Below are 19540 nucleotides of genomic sequence, written 5' to 3'. Positions count from 1 at the left end.
CCACGCTCTTTCTCACCTTAGCTCCATATCCCAAAGCCTCAGCGGACAGCACTACCTTGTTTGTCTACTGGGAAGGTTGAGGCCCTCCCCATCCCTACAAGCCGCCAGGTCAGAGACTTTCCACCAGAATCTATAGGCATCACAGCCTCTGTTAAGACTCTAGTTGTGATGGATGACCCCAGTCAATAGCATATTGATCCAGAGATCTTGCAGTGTGTATGCTGAAACGGACAAGGAAAGAGAAAAACTGTAAGTTACCATAAACATCAATTTCTGAATGCCTGAACTTCCAGGGAGGACACTTTCAACTCTGTCCTTTAATTAAAGCAGTGCTATGATTTCCTTTTGGCTCAAAGAAGTTGTAACTGAAACCTCTAATTTTTCCTACTAGGGCCCATATAGCTGGGAATTGCAGCATACATCTTCCGTAAACAGATCCTAGGAGCAGCCTCCGATGTCTCTAGTTGGTGAGTAGTTCTGTTTTGTTACCTGGCTTCTGGTTATCATGGGAACAGGAGCAGGGTGGCTAACATTTATTAGGTCCACATTTCTAGTTGACACACAGCTTTGATCTTATCTAATTCCTCACAACAAATCTATAAGGGAGGAGTTATTGTTGCTGTCTCAGAGATGGGGGGGGCAGGGCGGGGAGGTCACAGAGGTTAGAGGTCACATAGCTAGCTAGTCTGCTGGCTTTTGAAATGCAGCAGCTTTGCGGTATGGAAGTCCAGATCCATTTGTCACTTCCATCCGTTCTCCGAGGGAAGATGTGCTAGCATCTGGGAGGCCCTAGGGCCAGGCAAAAGAGAGTTCATTCTAACCTGGCGGACCAGATCCTTTCCTGCCTGTGCTCTAAAGCCAGCTTGTTTTCGGGCGACTGTCATTTCCTGAATTTCTTCTGCTTGCTGCACCTATTCAAACTTCAACCTGAATGCTTCTCCATAGCAGATGTTTTTTATGTCCCAGGTCACCTCCTCTTGCTCTATCTGGGAGTCTTTGCTGCAGCTATTGTGGCCAGCCCCCATGGTCTCCTCACCGCAAATGTGAACCTCCACCACACTCTGTGTGTGTGTTGTGGTGCGAGGCTTTGGGGTGTGCGGGGGGGGGGGGGTATTTTCTTCTGTTTGAGACTGAATCCCACTATGTAGGCCTGTCCTGTCTGAAACTCACTCTGTAGACCAGGCTGTCTTTGAACTCACAGAGATCCTCTGCCTTCTGATGTTTGAAAGGAACGGTGAATAATCTCGGTCTTATACAGAGGAACACAGTAACGAAATGAAAGTAGCTAGACAAGACCATTGCTTTCTGCTTTACTCTCCTCACTAAGACATGTTCCGTGTCCCCATGCTCTCTCTGCTATCCACAGTAATGCACATCACTGTCCTTTCCCGAGCTTCTTCCTGGTGACATCCTCCTCCTGCATCCTTCACCATGCTGATCTATATCTAATGAGATCCCTTTGAAAAACCCATTGTCATGATTTAAATGAGAATGACCCCCATAGACTCGTGTATGTGAATGCTAGTCAGCAGGGTGTAGAACTAGTTAAAAAGGATTAGAAGGATTAGGAGGTGTGGCTGTGTTGGAGTAGGTGTGGCCTTGGAGGAAGCATGTTGGTAGATGGGCTTTGAGGCCCGTTCTCTCTCTCTCTCTCTCTCTCTCTCTCTCTCTCTCTCTCTCTCTCTCTCCTCTCTCTCTCTCTGTGTGTGTGTGTGTGTACATATCTATCTATCTATCTATCTATCTATCTATCTATCTATCTACCTGTCTCTGTTTCTGTCTCTCTGTCTCTCTATCTCTCTCACTCTAGCTCTGCCTGTTGTCTACAAACCAGAATGTAAAGCTCGCATCTCCTTCTCATCCCCATGCCTGCAGCCGTGCTTCACTGCCATGATACTAGACTAACCCCTGTAACTGTACTCAAGCCCCCAATTAAATGCTCTCTTTTGTGAGTTGCCTTAGCCATAGTGTCTCTTCACAGCAATAGAACAGTGACTAAGACACCTAAACACCCCATAACATTCTCTCTAGAACCTCTTCTTTCCCAGATCTAGTTAGTCATGATACTCTAAAGAGGGACTCACCTTGGTCCTAATAGCATATTGTATTGATTCTCTGGTTCTTCAAGTCCACAGCTCCCCAAACCTCAGGCCCTCAAGTCTCAAGCCTACAGAGAGTGAAGGATCAGATGCCTATGGCCAGCTAACACCTCTTATTCCTCCGAATGCACCCCACCCAGGCCCCTACAAGATATGAACAAGATCTCTCATTCGTGTCTGAATGAAGGAGTAAATGAATGAATTATTTGTACTCATTTGGAGTCTTTGGATCTCACACCATAGTTTTTTAAATTACAGTCGTGTGTGTTTGTGTGTGTGTGTGTGTGTGTGTAGATGCTGGAGTTGTTTCTCTTCTCCCACCATGTGGGTCCTGAGGATCCAAGTCAGCTTATCCGGTTTCCCTGCAAGGGCTTTTACCCACTGAGCCGTCTCTGCCTGTCTCAGTCTTAAACTCCCACATCAGTGAACAGAGTGAGAGGCTCTATTGGTAACCCTCAGACAACTAGCCTGTGAGGACACGAACTGCAGTTATCAGTCATTCACACATCAGTCTGAACTGCTTTTTTTTTTTTTTTTTTTACTAAGCCCATTTTGTTTAACAGTACCATGATGATATCTAATATTCTATACGCTAATTTTATTTATTTATTTTTTTGTGTTACTGTTGTATAATTAGCTTACTTTTTTAAAATTTTTAATATTTTTATTACATATTTTCCTCAATTACATTTCCAATGCTATCCCAAAAGTCCCCCATAGCGCCTCCCACTTCCCTACCCACCCATTCCCATTCTTTTGGCCCTGGCATTCCCCTATATTGGGGCATATAAAGTTTGCAAGTCCAATGGGCCTCTCTTTCCAGTGATGGCCGACTAGGCCATCTTTCGATACATATGCAGCTAGAGACAAGAGCTCCGGGGTTCTGGTTAGTACATCATGTTGCTGAACTGCTTTTGGCCTTGTTTCAGCCATGGTTATCAGTGAAGGTCTGGAAAGAGGAACAGAATGAAAATGCGGAAGGAAGAGCTTAGCTGGGCTGAGCCCTGAATCTCTGCTGAAGACCCAGACAAAGAGCCTCCATTTGGCTTTGGTTCTCTAGGTGAGGCTTGTCCAGACACAGATGAGAAGATCTGAGAGCTATTGATGAGATTAGATAGAAAGGTCAAAAAAATAATAAAGTAAGGAGGCATGAGAAGAAAGAGACCCCTTCCTGGGGCCTAGCTTTCCTTTCCAACTGAGAGTCAAACATCAACACAACTACCAATGCCTAAATTGCCTACAGAGAGAGTGCTGTTTTCCTGAAGACACGTCAGACAGGGATGTTAGAAACAACAAATGAGCGGTGCTTACTCAGTGCCGGGATGTCTGAAACCTTGAGGGTTTTGTGTTAACACTCCCTTCAGGTTCCTAACTCTAAACAGTGCGCCCTAAAATACCACCTTACTTATAATTTCCTTAAGATAAATGAGGGATCGCTGAGTCTGAGGCTAGTCTGGTCTACAGGACAGCCAAGGATACATGGAGAAACCCTGTCTCAAAAAACAAACAAACAAAAAATAAATAAATAAAACAGAAAAAGCAAAGAAGAGAAAGACAGAGACATAAGGGAACACCATCATAATCAGGACACTCAGTCCTGAGAACCCACGGTAGACGGAGAAGACTGCATCCCCAATGTCGTCCTCTGATCGGATGTCACACGCGCGGCAGGCAGCACACGTGTTCTTGCCTCAACCTCCAGAGTGCTGGAATTAAAACCGGATGTCACTATACCCATATTATTAAAAACAAACAAACAAAACAAAACAAAACAAAACAAAACAAAGCCAGGCATGGTGGTGCACGCCTTTAATCTCAGCACTCGGGAGGCAGAGGCAGGTAGATCTCTGAGTTCGAGGCCAACCTGGTCTACAGAGTGAGTTCCAGGACAGCCAGGGCTACACAGAGAAACCCTGTCTCTCAACAAACAAACAAACAAACCATATACACACATACGCTATATCCAGACCTTTGCCTCTCTCTCTCTCTCTCTCTCTCTCTCTCTCTCTCTCTCTCTCTCTCTGCTCCATTCCTTCCCCTTCCCCCCTTTCTCCTTCACACCGCCACATTCCTTTCCCCCACACCTTTCCTTCTTCAGTCCCTCTTCCCGCCTTTTCTGCCTTCTTTCCCTCCTCCTCCAAATGAGCCTGAAACTCAATCTTTCCACCTCAGCCTGGGGTCACAGATATCCATTCCCAGCCTCAGCACCAGTCTCTGTCATTGCCTTGATACCAGAAAAGAGCTGCAAATGGTGTGTCCTCATTACCTTCACAGTTCTGCCCAGCAGGGTAAGGCCCTCCTCCTACAGCCCTCCCCACACAGCCCTCCCCACACAGCCCTCTCCACAGTCCTCCTCACACAGCCTTCCTCACACAGCCCTCCCCACACATCCCTCTCCACACAACCCTCTTCCTCTGGTTTGATAATTCACTAGAATAGCTCACAGAAAAAACAGGGTAGTCTCAATTACACTACATTTGAAAAAGTATAAACACTAGATAAAGAGGATCCTAGGACATGGTCTGTGAGTACCATACCTTCTGTCCCCATGGAACTGGAAATGTCACCCTCTTACATGTGTTTAACAACCCAGGAACTCTCTGGACTTCTGTGGGGATTTTCATGAAAACTGCGTGAGGTAGCCATGGCTGGTTGGGGTTGAGAGTCCTGACATTTCTAAAGCCCTCATCTCCTGCTTGGTTTTTCTGGCCACCAGACCCGATCCAGAAGCTGACCAGCTAGGAGTCATCTCACTAACGTACGAAGTTCAGTGAATTCTTCCTAGGGATTCTATGTCATACCGAAGGATAGAAAATATTTATTTCTATTTATTTCTCACTATGTCACATAGGCGGGGAGAGTCCTCTATGGGAATCCTGTGGTGTGGATGGACCTTGCTTTATTTACTGTCACTCATCGGCAGGCACTACAGGTCTTTGCTTATCCCTACAGAGATTGACTGCAATCTCCACTGTTCATAGACAATGGAGTTGTTGTTGATTTCTTATTACAAAAAGAATGTTGTCAGGAGTATCATATAATTTTAGGTTCCATGCCCCAAAAAAGATTTCCTGTGTCAAAGAATATGTACTGTGGCATTTGGACAGTGATAAATTGTGTCCCTCCCCCAAAGCTAGACCAATCTGTACTCTCATCAACAGGGAATTTGGGCTCGTAGTTCAGCTACTCTGGGGCTAAGGCAGGACGAGCCCATGCTTATACTCTGCTTGGGCTACAGAGAGAGTTCAAGATCTACCTGGCACCTTATCGAGACAGTTAGGGTCAAATGCACTAAGTTCAGCAGCCTGCGCCAGTATGCCTATTAAAGAGACAGCACTAGCAAGCTGCAGGCAAAGGTCTATTCAAAGTGGCCACATTAGGAAAAGGAACAGGAATCCAGTGACCCTCAAGGTCCCTTCAAGGCATCGACAAGAGATTTAGACTTAAATAAAGGACAAGAGGCAAGCAAAACTAAGCAGCCCAGGTCACAGGGTGGTCCTGCCCACCACTGACCTGTCATTGTCCTGGTTCCAGGGTGTCTTGCAAGCTGACAGGTTGTCAGAACTGAGTGAAATCCCATCCTGGAAGACAAGTTTTTCTCCTAGTGGGCACAGGAATTCAGCCTTTCTCTTCCTCCAGTATGGGCTTCCTGGGGTGATGTACTCCGGGGGTTCCACTGTTTCAATAGTCTGATAGTGCAAGTGTTTCTCTTTAAAATACCCCTATCTCCAGGAGGCTGGAGAGATGGCACATCACTTAAGAGTGTGCACCGCTCTTGCAGAGTACCTGAGGTTCTTTTTTTTTTTTTTAAGATTTATTTATTTATTTATATGAGTACACAATAGCTGTCTTCAGACACACCAGAAGAGGGTGACAGATCTCATTACGGATGGCTGTGAGCCACCATGTGGTTGCTGGGATTTGAACTCAGGACCTTCAGAAGAGCAGTCAGTGCTCTTAACCGCTGAGCCATCTCTCCAGCTCCCATACCTGAGGTTCTTGCATCCACATTAGGGAACCCAGACTACCATACTCTAGCTCAGAGGATCCGATACCCCCTTAGGCCTCTGTGGACATTGCACTCACATGCAACACCCCCCCCCCCGTTTATACACATAAAGCAAAGTAAAAACCTGTTTTTTAAATTAAAATATCCTATCCTGCCGAGAGGTTTACAAGACCCTCCTAAATTTCAATCTAAAACGTGAACGAGGATTGAGGCTATAGGTCAGTGGCATAGTGCTTGCTAGCAAGCATGGGCAAGGATCTCGGTTCAATTCCCAGCAACACTCACCTAGAAAGGATTATGAGAGAGACTAATTCCCCAAAGCTTTACCAGTACCGGATGGTTTTAACTGAAGATAATGTTTGTTGTAGGAAAGTTCACCCATAAGTGGGAGGGGATGTAGCTTGGTAGAGCACTTGCCTAACACACACAGGATCCTGGGTTCAGTCCTCAGTCCTCATAAACCAAGCATGGTAGCACATGTCTGTAATTCTGCTCTCAGGGGGTCCAGGCAGGAGAAGCAGAAGTCGAAGGCAACTAGAGCTACATAAGACCCTGGGTTTTGTGTGTTTGGTTGGTTGGTTTTGTTTTGTTTTAAAGCAGATTGAAAGATCAGAGCACAGTGGTATAGAGCTATAATCCCCAGCAGTCAAAGGGCAGAAGGAGGAGGACTACTGCAGGTTCAGAGCCAGCCCTTCTGCTCTAAACAATGAGTTCCAAGGCTGGAGAATGGTTTCATGGTAAAGAACATGTATTACTTGTGCTAGGTTGGCTAGCCAATGAGCTTCAGGGATGCCCCTGTCTCTGTCTCCCAACACCTCCTTATACATATAAAATAGAAATAAAGAAAACTTTAAAAAATAAATTCAAGGGCTGGTGAGATGGCTCAGCGGGTAAGAGTACTGACTGCTCTTCTGAAGGTCATGAGTTCAAATCCCAGCAACCACATGGTGCTCACAACCATCCGTAGTGAGATATGACATCCTCTTCTGGTGTGTCTGAAGACAGCTACAGTGTACTTATATAATAATAAATAAAATCTTTTAAATAAATAAATAAATAAATATAAATAAATTCAAGCCAGAGTGGTGGCACACGCCTTTAGTTCCACCACAGACAGGCAGATGAATGAGCCAGCCTGGTCTACAAAGTGAGTTCCAGGACATACAGGGCTACACAGAGTAAGTCTTTAAATAAATAAATAAGTAAATAAATAAATAAATAAATGAATGGATGTTGAAGTTTGGTCTGTTGCTATGTATTATAATACTGAACTCTATACCTGAAGAGTCTAGGCCTATGAGTGACTTCTCAACCTTTTGTTGGGCAAACCTTGTTCATTGATTTCAAACTATTGGTTAAATAACATTGGCTACAGCCAATTACTGGAGGGATTAAAGGTAGGTGGTGAGCCCATGACCAGAAGCAGCAGCAAGTACTGAGAACTCTGGGCTGACTCTATGACAGGCTTCAAATTGGCAGTTAAGGAGACTAGGCCTAAGTCTGTTTCCAAGAACTAGGCAATTCCAGGCAAGTCCAGGCCTCAGAAGCCTCCTCTCCACCTGGCCTGAGGCAAGGACACTGGCTGGGTCAGCAGCAGTTTCCAGACTTCCTCAGCTACTTCCTCAGTAACAGGTCCAGACCTCTCCAGCAACATCCCAGCCCCCACACCCCAGTGTCCTTAGAGATGGGCCCAGCAGATTAACATAGAGGTCACCTGCCCTGGAGTTCCCTAAGGTGCTTTGACTCAGGCCTGCATCTCACTTGGGTGCCTCTCTGCTCTGGTAATGGGAGACCCCAGCGTGCTGGACTTCTGCAGAATAAAACACTCTTTGCATTTGCATACTATTTGAGTCCGGAGTATCATCCTTCGAAGAATCATGGACCCTCACAGTACCTGGGTACATCCCAGGGGGAGGTAGCCAGGCCAGCAGTTAGGAGAGTAGATTAGGGATTACCCCACAGTAATTATCAAAACCAAATAAAATAACCATAGTCTGAATCTCATTTATTTGTAAAGGAATAAGCTTAAATTGGTTGCACTAAAATATATTTGTGATTTTTTTCATGATGTGAATTCATATTGTCCCATCTTTGGCTAGTGAGGGCTCTATAAACTGGCTTTCAAGGTCCTGTGTGTCACCTTTGCATCTTCAGAAGCTTTGATGATGGCTTTCTGGTTTGGCAAGGCGTTCCCAGCTTATCTTGTATATTTTCTGTCCAGACCAAACATCTCCCATTCTTAAAAGAGCCTGGGTATTTTTTAATGGGACACGGATTTTAGAGGCGACAGTCAGGGAGATTAGAGGTGTTTCTTTCTGCTGATTTGGCTCAGTAGACCAAACTAGAAAATAGATAGTTTGCATATTATGAATGTCTGGTGGATTTTCCAATTAGTGTTCAGGATGGCAGAATTTCCACTTAATCGCAGAGATCTCACTTTTCTCTGCTCAGAGGGGAGCTCTTGTTCTCAGCCATGCCAACACGGCTACTCACCCAGCAGGAACCTGAAATGTGCCCTTATCTAGTACATGTTGCCCTGGCCCAGGACTGTGCTCCCACTCTGTCATTCTGAGCTTTGTCTGTGCACCATGGAGGTGAGATCCCACTCTGAAGTGAACTGCCAGGGGGAAAGCCACGCCCTGTGAAGTTTGATTTAGTATTTCCTTGTTAATTAGAGAGTCTGGAAGGTATGTCTGCATTCTAGGCAAGTGTCTGGTTTAAGCAGAATCCAGCTCTTCCCAGAATTCAGGCATCTGTGAGGTGTGTTTTTGTTTTCCACTCATGAATCACCTATGCATTTGTCTACTGGCTATATAGCGACACTTTTATTTACTGAGTATCTTGCAGAGTCGTCATGTACAAGTGTAACAAACAAGGGCACATTTGCTGTCTGACTATGCGAATGCTGTGTGCTCAGTGCACATTCAAATAAACACATTACCTTGGGCTGGATAGTTGGTTCAGCAGTTAAAAGCACTGGCTGCTTTTTCAGAGGACTTGGGTTCAATTCCCAGTTCCACCAGTTAGAAATGGTGGATCACCATCATCTGTAACTCCCCTTTCAGGGGATCTGACACAGCCTTCTGGCCTCAGCAGGTTCTGAGCTCACACGTAGCTACAAATATCCAGGAAAAACATTTATACACATAAACTAATAACAAATAAATCTTTATTTTGATTTGAGACTACTCACTGTGTAGCTCTGGCTAGCCTGAACTCTCTATGTAGACCAGGCTGGCCTCCAGCTCACAGAGATCTGCCTCCCTCTGCCTCACGTCCGTGAGATGCTTCGGGTGACACCCACATTTTAAGAGTGGTGTGTTACATCAGCAACAATGGTGTGTGCCTATAATCCCAGCTGCTTGGGAAGTGAGGCAGGAGGATTTTGAGTTTAAGGCCGTCCTGTGCTGCATAATAAAATCTTATCTTTAAGAAAGGGTGATGGAGAAAGTAATATATTTTTTAAAGATTTATTTTTAGTTGGACATAGTATAGTGACACATGCCTTTACTCTCAGGACTTGAGAGGCAGGCAGCGGGAAATGGATCTCTATGAATTGGAAGCCAGCCTGATCTACATAGAGTGTTCTGACCAACCAGAGCCAGAGTTCAGTTCCCAGCACCCATGTTGGGATGCTCACAACTGCCTGTAACTCAAACACATACATACATACAGAAAGAGAGAGAGAGAGAGAGAGAGAGAGAGAGAGAGAGAGAGAGAGAAGAATACACATAATTAAAATAATAAAAAGAACCAGGTATGGTGGCCAGTGTCTTTAATCCTAGCAGCACTGGGGAGGCAAAGACAGGCAGATCTCTGACTTTGAGGCTAACCTGTAGAGAGTTCTAGGACAGCCAGGGCTATGTAGAGAAACCCTGTCTCAAGAAAAAAAAAAATAAATAAAATAACAATAATAGTAAGTCTCTTTAAAAAAGAGTTCATTGCTTAAGAGTGAGAGGGTTGCTCAGTTACTCACCTTCCCATCTGGGTGACTGCATCAGGACCAGCAGATGCAGAGCTAACCAGGAACATCCCCAAAGAACCAACCCTGTCCTAACTGTAGCATGTGTGGTGTCCAGGGAAATAGGAAAGTACAGCGACTCAGAACCATAGAGAGCCCAGGATCAGATATCATTGCTTACACTGACTAACTGTGTCCATAAAGAAGAAGCCACCTCATAACTCAGGTCTGTTCCCCTATTTGTAAAACAGGCACTGTAATAGTATCAACTTTTTTTTTGGTTTTGGTTTTTCGAGACAGGGTTTCTCTGTATATCCCTGGTTGCCCTGGAACTCACTCTGTAGACCAGGCTGTCCTCAAACTTAGAAATCCGCCTGCCTCTGCCTGCCAAGTGCTGGGATTAAAGGCGTGCACCACCATTGCCCTAATATAACTAATATAATAAAGTTATATTATCAACTTTATAAGAATGTAGTCGCTGGGTGTGGTGGCACACACCTTTAATCCCAGCACTCCGGAGGCAGAGGCAGATGAATTTTTGTGAGTTCAAGGCCAGCCTGGACTACACAGTGAGTTCCCAGGGCAGCCAGAGTTACATAGTGAGACCCTGTCTCCAAAACAAAAAGAAGAACAACAAAGTGGCTAATATTAAAAGTGTCAACAGATGAGAAATACAGTAATCATAAACAGATAAACAGCTCCTGTGTTCCTGCCATCAGGGTGGAGTGAGGGTCTCTAGCTCTGAGTTACAGTTACAGTGTCTCTCACAGAGCAAAGGGAAAAACAAAACAAAACCCAAACCGTGCCAGGGACATAGCTCTGTTGGTAGAGTGCTTGCTTAGTCCCAGTCTGGGTCTCCACACATGGTGGCTCATGTCTGTAACCTCAGCACTACAACAAGTTGAGGCAGCAAGAAGGCTAGAGGCCAACCTTCCCTGGGCTGCATGAGTCCCTATTTCAAAAAGCCAGACAGAAGCCAGAGACGTGGCTCAGCAGTCTTGCTGTGAAATAATGCAGACCAGAGTGGATTTCAGCGGCCACACCACGTGCTGGGCATCCAGAGCATCCCTGTAGCCCCAGGAAATGGGGTCTCCTCAAGGGATCTCAGCGTTGCTGGCTTTCAGCGGAGTGGAGAAACAGAGATAGGTTCAGGGAGAGATCCTGACTCAAAAGAATAGGGGAGAGTGATGGAGGGGACACTGATGCCTCCTTCTGGCCTCTATGTGCACACACAGGTAGGTGTGCACAGCAGATATTAAATAAATAAAAAGTTAAAAATAAACAAAAATTGAGAATGCATTACTTAGCGGCATGTGAGCCCCCCACCTTACTTGTTAAGAGAAGAAATTAAAGTTTTCTCCTTTTCCTCTTCCTCTTCTTCCTCTTCCCCCTCCTCCTCTTCTTCTGACAGGGCCTCATTGTACAGCCCAAGGCTTGCCTGGAACTCACTGTGTTGTAAACCAAGTTATCCTTGGACTCATAGAGATCTGCCTTGCCTCTGTCTACTACCCGAGTGCTGTGATTAAAGGCATGCACCAACATGTGTGTTCGCATCTTCTATGACAGGAAACCTATAGTGCTAACGGCTGCATCTTGCGCTGAGTCTGTAGACAACCACAGTGAGTTATATAGACAGCATCACCCAGATGGATACAGCTAAGGATGCAGAACACAATGCTCAGACAGTTGTGTGTCAGGAGGCCTGCGTACAGCATGAAGCCCAGTTCCAGATGAGTCATTGCTGGTGACAGTGCTGGGCACTGACAAGCCCTTTTAGACCCCAAGTCCAGGGGACATCCAGGTGCCCCAGGGGACATCCAGGTGCCCCAGGGGACATCCAGGTGCCCCAGGGGACATTCAGGTCCCCAGAGGAAGCTGAACAAAGAAACAGGTCTTGATACATTACTCTTTTTGTTGTTGTTGTTGCTTAAAGAATTCTTTATCTATTTTATGTATATGAGTTCACTGTCACTGTCTTCAGAGACACCAGAAGAGGGCATCAGATCACATTACAGATGGTTGTGAGCCACCATGTGATTATTGGGAATTGAACTCTGGAAAAGCAGTCAGTGCTCTTTTTGTTGTTGTTGTTGTTTGTTTTTTTGTTTTTTGTTTTTTGTTTTTTTGTTTTTCGAGACAGGGTTTCTCTACGTAGCCCTGGCTGTCCTGGAACTCACTCTGTAGACCAGGGTGGCCTCGAACTCAGAAATCTGCCTGCCTCTGCCTCCCAAGTGCTGGGATTAAAGGCCACCACTGCCTGGTGCAGTCAGTGCTCTTAACCGCTGAGCCATCTCTTTTATCTTTTCTTTTTCTTTCCTTCTTTTCTTCCTTCCTTTCCTTTCTTTCTTTCTTTCTTTCTTTCTTTCTTTCTTTCTTTCTTTCTTTCTTTCTTTCTTTTTTTCCTCCCTCCCTCCCTCCCTCCCTCCCTCCCTTCTCTCTCTCTCTCTCTCTCTCTCTCTCTCTCTCTCTCTCTCTCTCTCTCTCTCTCTTCCTTAAAAATATATTTCTAGGGTTTGGAAGCTAGGTGTGATGGGTCCACCTGTAATTCTAGTACTTAGGAAGCCAAAGCAAAAGAATTGCCAGGAGTTCAAGGCCAACATAGGGCTTACAGTGAGACGCTCCTTAAAAGATTAAATACCAATAATTAAACAATAATAACAACAACATTGGTGTGTGTGTGTGTGTGTGTATGTGTGTATGTGTGTGTGTGTGTGAATGCCACTGCCTACTGAGGCCAAAAGTGTCAGATTCCCTAGAGCTGGGGCTACAGGTGACAGAGCCACCTGATGTGGGTGCTGGGAACCAAATCAAACTCCTGTCCTTGGCATTAACCACGGAGCCATCTCTCCAGCCCCTTAAGTGTCATTTAAAACCAATCACCACAGTCAAAGGCGTGGGGTTGGGTTAACTGTGCCTCCACTGCGTGACATATTATCTGGTAAAGTTAATTTCTCCATAAGAAATCAGGGTGGTGTTGGCAAAGAAAGAGGAGGATGATAAATTAAACCGTGCGACTTAGGAGCCAGTGAGATGGCTTAGTGCTTGCCACCAGGACTGAAGACCTGAGTTCCATTCCTGGGCCCCACATGGTAGAAGGAGAGAACAGACTCTAGAAAGGTGTCCTCTGACCTCCATGCATGTGTGGTGATATGTGTGTATCACACACAAAGAAGTAAATAAATATAAAATTTTTTGAAAAAAGAAAATGTATGAGTTGAACTAAGTTGGCTCACTCTTGTCTGTCTCTGATCTGGGCAGGAGAGACTGGGCACACAGCATCCTCGTGTTAGCTCTTGATGCTATAGTAACCATACTCTGCCATCTGCCTGCCGTGTGGCAGCTGCATCCATGGCAAATGTGGAGCAGACACGTATATGCCTAACAGGCATTTCCTTGACAGCCTGGCGTGTGACTGAAAGTGGGAATGCAGGAGCGAGTCACTGAACAAAGGTTTAAAGAAAGCATCGGCAGAAACAGCCGGACTCGGTGCCCCGAGTGAGTAGAAGCCGACGCTAGTGACGAGAGTAGGCAGAGGGAGCCTTCTGTTCTTTCAGGATGGCGGTGCCAGTGCCCTTCCCAAAAGCTCTCTCAGAGGTCAGAAGTAAATCATTGTGCTCGCAGTCCTTTCTAGAATTATTAGCAAACAGCCATCTTGGTGTCCCCACAGGCCAATTTCGCAAGGTGCCAAAGGCAACCAAACCCGTGACATTCGGCGCATGGCTCTGCTTACTGTTTACTTACTGACAGGTGGATGTAGCAGGCCATCTGTTCCCTATGTCAGCCGGCAAAGGGGTGGGTGTCAGGTGGCTTTTGAAATCCTTGGGCCTCACGTTGGAGACTAACGTGAGCTACAAACACACAGGCTTGCTTGTAGAAACAAAGGAACAATGAAATATTAAAGCCTGTGCCATTAGGCTATAGTACTTTTTTTTTCCTTCAAAGACAGAGTATCTCTATGTAGCCCTAACTTCCTGGAACTCTAAGTAGACCAGGCAGACTTTGAACTCACAGAGATCCACCTGCTTCTGCCTCTCAAATTCTGCTGTTAGATGTGTGTGTCACCAATGCCTAGCTTATAATGCATTTTTAAGAAAAAGACTTAGTTAGTTAAAGAATTTTTTACTTATTATTTTATATGTTTACTTATTATTTTATGTGTTTGACTTTTTCCTGCCTGTGTGTATCTGTATGTACACACGCATGTGTGTGCAATAACCATGGAGGCCAGAGTACTTGTACTCTCAAATACACCTCTCCCCCAAAAGTTGGAAGTCCAATAGATTCTTTCACAAGTGTGAATCAGTATTCGCAGCAACCTTATTCACTCGAGGTCAGCAGTGGACACAATCCAAATACCCACCAAGAGATGAATGGATAAAAACATAGAATACGGCTATCCAATGGACTATTATTCAGCCACAAGGAGCAGGCCTCTGGTGTGGGCTGTGACGTGAGCAGACATTGTGTGATTCCCACTTTCATGAGATGCCTAAAATGAGCACATTTTTTTCGGAAATTATGGTTACCAGGAACTAACTGGCCAGAGGGTGGGTAGCCGGGAAAGAGGGCTATTGTTTAAAGAGTTCAGAGTTTCACTGTGGGATGTATGACAAAGGGCTAGATGCTGGCGGCAATGGCTAAATAGAATCATGAATGTACTTAATGTCACTAAACTGTACATTCCCCACCCCCACCCCCAAGACAGTCTTCCTCTGGAGCCGTGACTGTCAGACCATAGATAGGCTGGTCTCAAACTTAGAGATCCTTCTGCCTCTGCCTCCCAAATGCTTTAAAAGGGTAAAAGTGAGTTCAGTGGTAGAGGGTATGTCTTTTTTTTTTTTTTGACAGGGTCTCAGTAAATAACTTTTCCTAGCACTCACTATGTAGACCAGGCTGGCCTTGAATTCATAATCCTCTGGTTTCCAACTCCCAGGTGGTGGATTGCAGACACGCACGGCTGGACCTGGTTTTATTTGGTGCTAAGGATAAAGCCTGGCTTCCTGCATACTAGGCAAGCATCCTCTATGCTGAGTGGCATCTGCAGCTTCTATGTGTGCTTTGCTACAACTTAAAAAAAGTTTAAATCCACGATGCAGAATAACACACACATTTAATCCCAGCACTCGGTGGTTAAGAGCACTGACTGCTCTTCCAGAGGTCCTGAGTTCAATTCCCAGCAACCACATGATGGCTCACAACCATCTGTAATGGGATCGGATGCCCTCTTCTGATGTGTCTGAAGACAGCGACAGTGTACTCACATACATAAAATAAGTAAATAAATGTAAAATAGAGAGAGACCAACAAGTTCCATTCTCTCTCATAAACCTGGAGCCAGCGATCCCAGTTGGTGATAAAAGAAACGATCAATGCCTTTGGCTAGATGAGAGCCTGTGTCAGGGCAGCTCCTTATGGTTGCTGGGAAATACGCTCTGTCTGCTGCTTTAAAAGCAGGTAAGAACACTGCGCTATGACACTGAGGGTCACAGCCTGCTGCTGCCAAATATAAGATACCCACAGGACTCAAACAACAAACAAAGCACACCATAAAATCGCTCACTGTTTGCACAGTCCCCAGGTGCCACAGCCCCTTTAGAATCTTATCCTTCTAGGGATTTTTAAATGTACATACAAGTTATTGGTTTCATCCCTCCTTTTTAAAAATTTTTGTTTATTTTACTTTTTTGAGACAGGGTCTTTGTCTTGGTGTCTGTTCTATTGTCATGGCAAAACACCACGACTGTGGCAACTTACAGAATAAAATGTTTAATTGTGGGGCGGGGAGTGCTTACAGTTTCAGAGGTTTAGTCCCTGATCTTCATGGTGGAAGCATGGCAGCAGGCAGGCATGGTGCAGGCAGGCATGGTGCAGGCAGGCATGGTGCAGGCCGGCATGGTGCAGGCAGGCATGGTGCAGGCAGGCATGGTGCAGGCAGGCATGGTGCAGGCAGGCATGGTGCAGGCAGGCATGGTGCAGGCAGGCATGGTGCAGGCAGGCATGGTGCAGGAGCAGTAGTTGGGAGCTTACCTCTTGATCTGCAGGCCGTAGGTAGAGAGAGAAAGCCAGAGCCTGGCATGGGCTTCTGAAATCCCACAGCCCACCCCCCGGTCACACACCTCCTCCATCAAGGCCCATATGTAATCTACCAACTGGGAACCAAACGTTCAAATATATGAGCCTATGGGGGCTGTCTTAGTTAGGGTTTCTATTGCTGTGAAGAGACACCATGACCATGGCAACTCTTATGAAGGAAAACATTTCACTGGGGCTGGCTTATGGTTTCAGAGGTCTAGTCCATTATCGTCATAGCAGGAACCCTGGTGGCATGTAAGCAGGCATGGTGCTGGTAAAGGAGCTGAGAGTTCTACATCCGGATCCGCAGGAAGAGCATGACACACTGGACCTGGCTTGAGCCCTTAGACCTCAAGCTGTCCTCCAGTGACACACTCCCTCCAGTGACATCACACCTACTCCAATACAGGCCACACCTCGCAATAGTGCCACTCCCTGTGTGCTTGTGGGGCATCCTCATTCAAACCACCACAGTCTCCCCTATGCAGTCCCAGCTGGCCTAGAGCTCACGCTGTAGATCAATATGGTCTCAAAATCGTAGAAAGTCCTTTGCCTCTACCTCCAAGTGCTGAGATTAAAGGTGGGAGCTATCATGTCCAGTTTTCTTTAAAAATATATATATTTTTTGTTATTTATTGATTTGTGTGTGTGTGTGTGTTTATTTCTGTGTTATGTTCACACATGTGTGTGTGTGCCTGTGGAAGCCAAAGAGGTCACCAAATTCCCTAGAGTTGGAGTTTCAGGGACTTGTTACCACCTGATGTGGATGCCGGGAACTGAATCTGGTTCTATGTAAGAGCAGCAAGAGCTCTAACCACTGGGCCATCTCTCTGGCCTCTTTCTTCCTTTCTTTTTTTAATTTTAAATTTTATACACTTATTTATTTTGCATTGGGCATGCTCCCTGCTGTCTACTACCCTCATTTTTTGTGTCCCTTTTTCTTCCTTCTTTAGTCCCATTCCCCCTAGACAGCATCACTTCAGTAGCTGTATAAAATAAAACAAAGTACAAATGAGAGAAAAATGTTGTCTGAGACAGTGATTATTCACTAATATGATTACCTCTGGTTCCATTTTCTTGCAAGGAACAGAACTCTTTTTTTCTAACTATTTATTTTATATATGTGAGTACATTGTCACTGTCTTCAGACACACCAGAAGAATGCATCAGATCCCATTACAGATGGTTGTGAGCCACCATGTGGTTGCTGGGATTTGAACTCAGGACCTCTGGAAGAGCAGTCAGTGCTCTTAACCACTGAGCCATCTCTCCAGCCCCAGAATAGAACTCTATATCTCACCTCTGCTTTTAATCCAGCAGTTCCTTAGGTCTGATGTCATTCATAGACATTAAAAAATTTTAAACATATTTATTTATATAATTTATTTATTTAGTGTGTGTGTGTGTCCCTGTGCCGTGGTGAGCATTTGGTGGTGGTCAGAGGATAATCATTGAGAGTCTATTCGCTCCTCCTTCTACTGTGTGGGCACTGGGACTTGAACTCAGATCATTAGACATGGTGGCAAAGGTGGCCATGAATTTAGCTGAGGTAGGCCTTGAACTCACAATCTTCCTGCCCCTGCTTTCTGAGTACTGAGGGTACAGACATGTGCAACTATATCTGACATACTTTAGAACCATACCCAAATTTCTGGAAAAAGTGATGACATGTCCTCTGGTCACCAAAGTGAATTCCCAACCTTTCACACATAGAAAAGACTTTTGTAACTATCTAGGTGGGCTGTGATACAGCTCAGTGGCAGAGCACTCGCCCAGCACACACAAGGTCCTAGGTTCGAATTACAGCAATGCAGAATCAATAGCAATACTAACAACAACAACAAAGAATCAAACAAAAGTGAAACAAAACAGCAAATAAGTTAGTGTACGGTGAGCAGACAAAGTTGGAAGTGATGACATGGTGACAGTGCAGTTCACTGTGATGCGCCGTCCTCGGATTCCTCGGATAAACGCGATACAAAGACCCTAAATTACTTAGAATATTCTGTGGTATAACATGCATTGGGGGGGTCGTTTGTGCTTTGTGTGTGTGTGTGGCTGCTGTTAATTAGTGAGGTAAGTGACAGTCATAGTGTCATAGCCTTCACTGAGTTTGGTACCAGTCCTGTGCTCAGGTGGCCTTTCCTCTGTAGTCTGTAACATTTTAAGCAGTCCCTCCTATTGCATTCTTTTCAGAGGTTTGATAGAATTGCTCTGTGAACCATCCAGTGAGTGGTTTAATTGTGTTCCTCGGGACCCTTGCTGGGGGCAATGGCGAGGAGACGCAGACTACAAATGACAGATAGTATTTGATTCACACCAGTGCACACAGCTGTAGCTGGTGTAATTGTGTGGTTGGAAAACGACGCCAGCCACAAAAGCAAAGCATTTAGTTGGGGTTAAAATTTCAATACTCTGAAATCGTCAAGATCAAATTATTGGTTTTGTTGTTGCAAGAGTGAAGGGAGGAAAAACCACGGTGGCCTTTTCTTTGATTCATTTCACGTTCCAGCCCTGTTCAGAAGCCATAGTTTTGCTGCATCAAATCATTTCCCGAACATCTATTCTGCCCCAGCAATGAGTCTGAGTTGCTTCGGGCCACAGTGATAGCCCTACCTCCCATCCCAAAGTGCCTCTGTAGAACCTGACATTTGTTTATCTGAAAGCAATGCCTGCCTGCTGGCAGGTGTCGCCTAGGCTGCTGGCCCTCACAGGGAACAGGCATCTTTCTTTACTGCTCCTGTAAGCAGCTATTATGCATAAAGATGAAAGCACAGAAAGCAAGCACCAGGCCTACCCTTGGATTCTGCAACATCAAACCAGCAAGCCAAGTGTGTGTCGAGTCACTGGAGAAGCTCAAGCAGGGGGGGTTGTTATGAATTCAACGCCATCCTGGAATATAGTGTGAGGCCCTGTCTCAACTGAACCAAACCAAAGAAACTCCAACAAACACTACCAACTCCAAAAGCCCGCCTTTAGAATACAAACTGTCCGTCAGTGGGCTATTTTCTCATTTCCTCCTTGTGAGGCAACTAGACTCAGACAAACCCCGATGTCCAATCAGCTTGACCTTGGCAAGGTGGTCCTGTTTCATACAAAGGATCGGATGTAGAGCGTAAGCTGGGGCTTCAAGTAATAGAACCCAAGGAAAGGTTGGGAGTCAAGTTCTGTGGTTGAATTTCAGGGGTGGGGGAGTTAGTCCAGCCAGCCAGCAACCTTCCTGTGTGGCAGGCGTGAAATTAACTACCAACCCAGAGGAAGCTGGAAATTCAAGTTGCCCAGATTCATGTCTGCCTTCTACTGATTACAGTCTCTTTGAGGACAGGAACTGTGCCTTTTATGTCTGCTTCCCCAGCGCAGAGAGCTTGCTCAGTGCATTGAGAGAGAGAGAGAGAGAGA

The 19540-nt window shown here is 45.4% G+C and overlaps 1 long non-coding RNA gene across 1 annotated transcript in view; it reads left to right on the top strand.

The window, feature by feature from the left end:
- LOC147001456 (uncharacterized) overlaps positions 1-19540 on the top strand; it is a 44226-nt gene that overhangs the window by 3437 nt on the left and 21249 nt on the right. The window contains exon 2 of the long non-coding RNA XR_015045022.1: positions 392-467. This is a non-coding gene — a long non-coding RNA (uncharacterized LOC147001456). The remainder of the gene's footprint in view (positions 1-391; positions 468-19540) is intronic.

The sequence above is a fragment of the Mus caroli genome, unplaced genomic scaffold (genome assembly GCF_978045245.1).
Source record: "Mus caroli unplaced genomic scaffold, Mus_caroli_1 scaffold_13, whole genome shotgun sequence".
Classification (NCBI taxonomy): domain Eukaryota; kingdom Metazoa; phylum Chordata; class Mammalia; order Rodentia; family Muridae; genus Mus; species Mus caroli.
Note: the sequence above shows the minus strand (reverse complement) of the source record. Positions and strands in the feature narration are given on the sequence as shown.